The following is a 6,272-nucleotide window of genomic DNA, read 5'->3' as shown; positions in this document are numbered from 1 at the left end:
AAAACTAAGATCATGGCATCCAGTCCCATCACTTTATGGCAAATAGATGGGGAAACAATGACAGACTTTATTTTTTAGGGCTGCCAAATCACTACAGATGGTGACTGCAGCCATGAAATTAAAAAACACTTGCTCCTTGGAAGGAAAGTTATGACCAACCTAGATAGCATATTAAAAAACAGAGACATTACTTTGCCAACAAACATCTGTCTAGTCAAAGCTATGGTTTTTCCAATAGTCATGTACAAATGTGAGAGTTGGACCATAAAGAAAGCTGACCACTGAAGAATTGATGCTTTTGAACTGTGGAGTTGGAGAAGACTCTTGAGAGTCCCTTAGACTGCAAGGAGATCAAACAGGTCAATCCTAAAAGAAATCAGTCCTGAATATTCATTGGAAGGACTGATGCTGAAGCTGAAACTCTAATACTTTGGCCACCTGTTGCAAACTGACTCATCAGAAAAGATTGAAGGCAGGAGGAGAAGGGGACCACAGAAGATGAGATGGTTGGATGGCATCACCGACTCAATGGACATGAGTTTGAATAAGTTCCGGGAGTTGGTGATGGACAGGGAAGCCTGGTGTGCTGCAGTCTATGGGGTCGCAAAGAGTCAGACACAGCTGAGCAATTGAACTGAACTGAATGCATTGTCTGTATAGTAACATCTTTTAAGAACTCTACCTATATTTTCAAAAGTCTGCTATGCAAATAAAGAGAAATAACATTCATGACACAGTAGTCACGTGCTGTGCAGTGGTGAAGAGCTTGCACTGCAGTGATGAATGCAGTGTGATTCCCCACTCTGCTGAACACATACTTACTGTAAATCCTTGGGCAGGTTTATTTAACCTCTTTAAATCTCAGTGCTATAATGGCAATAGAGCTATGTGTGGATTAAATGAGATAATCTGCAAGAAACAGTCACACTAACACCAAATGGGAAGACTATGCTCTGCAAAAATATTAACCAGGATTACTAGTCAGCACACATCAGTTATAATCAAATCAAATTGTAAGAATTATATATTTCTGGATTGAGCTGTGAAGAATCTAGAACATGAAAATTATGTCAGAGGTGACAGTTCAAGGTACAAACACACAAGTCACATCTCACCCAATTGCTAATATGTCGGAGAAATGGTTGGATCTATGTCCTACGCTAAAATGTATAGTTTTAAGAATTAAAATGATACAGAAAAGTGCTTTTATTATTCTTCGTTTTCCCTAGGAAAGCAATCTTCATCAGAACAAGACAGAAAAAGTGGAAACACACATGAATGCCTCTCATTACAGATGCCATAGCAATTTGTTCAGTTTGTTTTCTTTGCATTAAGTACAAATAAAACCACTGGCCACCTGAACTAGCAAATGTTCTCATCCAAACTTACTTTAAAATGCAGCAAAATAAATGAATGAATAAATACATGCATATATAAAGAAATGAAATGGGTCATTAGATGTTTAGGGAAGAAATAGCAGTTAGGCTTATGATAAAATAAATATAGTAAGTGATTGATTGCAGAATGGAGATGGTGAGTGTATGGTTATTTATTCTACACTTCTTCATCATTCAATACCTGGGAAAAAAAGCAAAGAGAAAGTCCCGTGAAATGCGTGCACTGGACTCCCTGTGGAATCTGGGTGTCCGAGGTGGTCTTTGCAGGACAAGCAAACAGCACACCTATGTGCTCCAAGCCTGTTTCCACATGCAGTGTGCCAAGGGTGTGCTCTTTTCTCAGTAGCTGAGTGGTGGTGGGAAGCTTGGCCTGGTGAACTTGGTGCTGACTCTTTCCCCTTATCAACATGGAAGAAAAAATGGGACAGGCTTGGATTTTAAATTTTAAAAATGACACTATTGTTTTAGGGATTTTTCTCTGCCCTGCTACCACTAAATTTATACTTGCCTTTCAAATGAACTTTAAAGGGAACATTTTATTGTGCCTTCAAAGTTTTAGTATTTCAAAGTAACAACAACTCTGTTCCTCGCTGCCAAGACCTAGTACCAACCACCTGGGAGAGATCACTTCTGAGCTGGCCGTCTCCCTGGGAGGCATCTTTCTTGGGAGAGATGCTTGGGGAAGATCCGTGAATAGGGTGGAATAATTCTCAGACAAAGGTTGGCCATCCGTCATTCAGAACTTTCCTGTCTGAACCTCCCCCTCCAACCCGTGCGTGTGAAATGTGCACACACACACACACACACACACACACACACCTTCCATGGCTGTTTCAGTTATGTCAGCACCCCCTTTGTCTGGCCACCATCGTGGACTTGTTCAGAAGCAGTGGCCAAACGCTTCCCTGTGTTACTCTACATTTTGATAGAGAGGCTGCATTAATGTCTAATGAAGTGTCCACTGCACTGACAGAAATTACCTGAATGTGATCTTTTAACAAATACACACTCATCTAGAAATGTGTGTAAAACTAGAGGTTGTATATTACTCACACTTTGCTACCATCCTCTCATGTGGTGTTCAAGCCGACTTCAAAGAGATCCTGTGTGGTTGTTCTGTGGGTTTCTAGGCTGGAGTGTGGACTGTGGTGCTGAGTGGCTCCCTGCTTTGATGGTGACTGGTGTTGTGTATGCAAAGAAAAATCAAATGTTTGAATCAAAGGAAAACAGAAGAGTGTGGAATGAATGTAAGATGTCTTCCTCTCCAACCCCCAAATGTATGCTTTATCTTGGAAACATACCTATTTGACATAAGTAAGATTTTACCAAATGACTCAAAATATAGTTAAGATGCCAGCATCACTCAAAAATATGACTCGATTCTTTGTGCGGTATTTTCGTTATGCTCTGGAAAGATTATGACAAGGACTTATATTCCATGTTGGGAAGTGAGCTGATGATTCTTATAAATAAGCACTTACTAGGAAAATTGATAAGCAAATCAATTGTACCTATGATACAAATTTGTAAGAAGACCAAAGGATGGCATTAGCTGCTGCTAAGACCTGAAACCAGAGACAATGAGCTACAATGGAATGGAGTTCTAGCACTTGCATCACAATAGTATTCAGAAGGATAGTGTTAAAGCTAAGAAACCCTAACTCTTAAAACTGCTGATGTGAGAAAAGCACTAATTCACAATCTGCAGGCACAAGTCACATGGCTATAGTTTAGGTTCAAAAGCACAGAGAAACCAGAGTGGTCAATCATTACAGCAATCATCTGCCTGTTATACTAAGCCACTTTGAGTCAGTCATCCTGCATTTGTTTAAACCATATGATGGCAGTTTATATGTGTCCTTTCCAGGCTACATATGTGGAAAAAGAGGTCAGTGGAGACAAGGAGTCCCTGCCTTCCAGGAGGTGAACCTGTAAAACACACTGTTTTAAGTAAGAAGAAGAAGCATGACAAGTAGCACATGTAGGTGGTGTGGATGAAAGCCTGGGGGAATGCAGGAAACAAGGGGTGTGTTCTGGGTGCGATAAGTCATGGGCAAGAAGGGTAAATGACAAACCTCTATGGAAGTGGTCAGATGGGTGACGAGAGCAAGGCTGACTTTAGAAGACTGCGGAGGTTTGTGGGGATGGAGTTAAGAATCAAGGGCTTTCCTTCAGCTTTTACAAATCAAAGAAATTTGAGGGGTCTATTTTGGGGGTATTAATGAATAGGTCATGTTTTCCTTCTACACAATTTCACAATTTTTTTATTTTGGAACTTTGATCCTAAACTTCCTGTCTTGTCCTCTGTGTTCTAGATTGAGGGCATCCCACACTAAAGCAGGAACCTGATGGCCACAGTGAAGATGAAAAAGTCACTGGAGCCAATCAACCTAAGCTCCAGCTCATCATGAAAAGTGGAAAGTATATACTGGGGTACAAGCAGGCTCTGAAAATGATCAGACAAAGCAAAGCGAAACTGGTCATCCTCATGGACGGCCCAACCTTGAGGAAGCTGAAGTAGAGTATTATGCCATGTTGGTCATCACTACAATGGTAATGGTGATATTGAAATGGGCACAGCATGTGCAAAATATTATAGAGTATGCACATTGGCTGTCACTGATCCAGAGCATTCTAATATATCAGAAGCATGTGAGGACAGACAGGTGAAAGGTAAATCATGCACAATTTTTCTTTAGTAAAGCTGGCCAGAGCTTGTTTGCTTTTTTTTTTTTTTTTATACCACTTTGGTAGGTATTTACAGAGTTTCTCACTTCTCTTACTCTGCCCTCCCATGATCCCTTTTGACTTTTGAATGGTGTTTCTCATGCCCTGGCCTTTCTTTACTCCAGTTGGCCTTTGTTAGAGTTGGCAAACTGGACCTAGACCAACATGGTGCACATGGGGGGATGTTAGAACATTCTTTGTATGCCCCACACGCATCCATGTGGGTCTAGACTTACGGAGACTAAGAACAGGGCTAGTGTCATGCTTCTACATTAATGTTCAGTGCCATATTGGGAACCCATGATCTGTTCTATAACCTAAGATAGAAGAAAGTACAAATTATAAGAGAGTGAAAGTGAAAATCACTCAGTTGTGTCTGACTCTTTGCGACCCCATGGACTATACAGTCCATGGAATTCTCTAGGCCAGAATACTGGAGTGGGTAGACTTTCCCTTCTCCAGGGGATCTTCCCAACCAGGGATCAAACCCAGGTCTCCTGCATTGCAGGCGGATTCTTTACCAGCTGAGCCACAAGGGAAGCCCAAGAATACTGGAGCGGGTAGCCTATCCCTTCTCCAGCAGATCTTTCTGACTCAGGAATCGAACAAGGAGTCTCCTGCATTGCAGGTGGATTCTTTACTAACTGTGCTATCAGGGAAGCCCAAATTATAAAAAGCCAATTGATATTCAACCTTTCAGGAATATTTCTAATTTGTGGAATGAGAGGTGTCCATCAGTAAGATAATTTATCTGAGCTTCCTTATGAAAGTCATGCAACTCACTGGAGATTAGTTTTCTTTTTATTTAACATTTTGCATCATTTAACACTTACATCTCCAGCAAGTTTGTACTATATTTTCAGTATATAGTTATTTTACCATGTTAAGAGATATGAGCTTCATGTGTTTTCCTTGTGTAAAATTTCATTTGTTCCATAGTTAAACCTAAAAAAAAAGTTTCTTTATGTTTTTCTTCCTGGGTGAGGCCTTGAGAATTGATACTATACATTTTTTAATTGATTTGACTAGAATTATGCTAATGAGAGAATTATTAATAGTTCTGTTCCTCTCTGTTTCTAATAATCATTTATTTCTTCCAATTATTTATCTGTACTTTTAATTATTTCTTTTCAGTAGCCAATGAGTTATGGTTCAATTCACGTTATAAATTGTTTAAAGGCAGGAGAGAAATTATACACTGAGGTATAAAATATTTGAAATAGAAGAGACTGAAAAAAATAAAATTGAAATGCCTTAAGGGACCATGTAAATAATACAAATAAATAAAGTTTATCAGATGTACATAATAGAGGATGGTGGTAAAAAGAAAGGTTTTTTTCCTCCTCAGTTTATGCATTTGTTGACCAAATAAAACACTTTCAGCCTAAAAAAAAATTCAGCCTTCCAGTTGGAAGTCACAGATTCTAATATAAATCCTCATTTTATAGGTGAAAAAAGGGGGGAAACTGGAGACATCAAGTGACTTCCTTCTCAATAAGCAAATCAATAACAGAGATGAAAACAAAATGACCAGTTCCTAGTGTGGGGATAGGTGGGCTCTTTTTCAAATTTGTGCACCAAGTGTGTCGCATACACTGATTGGATAGGTCCCTTTGCTGTCAATCCTAGTTGCGTTGCTGCTCTGTGATTTCTGATAAACAAAAATTGCATCTTAGTTATTGTATCTTACGCCTTCAACCGAATAGGTACTATCACTCAAAATACTAGGAAGAAGAATCCTCTGGTCCAATAAAGGGATAGTGAAAATTAACCTTATTAGAAACTTTAAGAAGTTGAGCATAGAAAACACAGATTTTTATTTTACTTTTATATGGTTTTGAATATATATATATACACACACACACACACATACATATATATGTATGTATTTTACAGGAGTAAAGGTCTTTGAATCAAATTGACCTCTTGTCAACAGGCACAAATAAATAACATATCTGTCTTGTAAATAAATAAATCAAGATTTCAATGCATTGTTAATGCTTCTTATTCTTGCACATACTTTGTTAAAATACAATATTAAATTTTTTGACAGCTAATAATTTAGATGAAGTGAGAAGATGAAGAGAAAGCTGCAGTCATTTCCTCCAAAACTGCAAAAAATATATTCAATTTTAGATTGGTAAATAT

At 38.7% G+C, this 6,272-nt stretch overlaps 1 pseudogene; it reads left to right on the top strand.

Moving 5' to 3' along the window:
• Nucleotides 1-3,748: 3,748 nt before the first annotated feature.
• Nucleotides 3,749-4,074, top strand: LOC147362661 (large ribosomal subunit protein eL30 pseudogene; annotated as a pseudogene).
• The last annotated feature ends 2,198 nt before the right edge of the window (nt 4,075-6,272 follow it).

This window comes from Bos grunniens, chromosome 11, assembly GCF_055505025.1.
Source record: "Bos grunniens cultivar Pamir isolate PY7600 chromosome 11, Bosgru_T2T1.0, whole genome shotgun sequence".
Lineage (NCBI taxonomy): Eukaryota > Metazoa > Chordata > Mammalia > Artiodactyla > Bovidae > Bos > Bos grunniens.
This window is presented reverse-complemented; position numbering and strand designations above follow the sequence as displayed.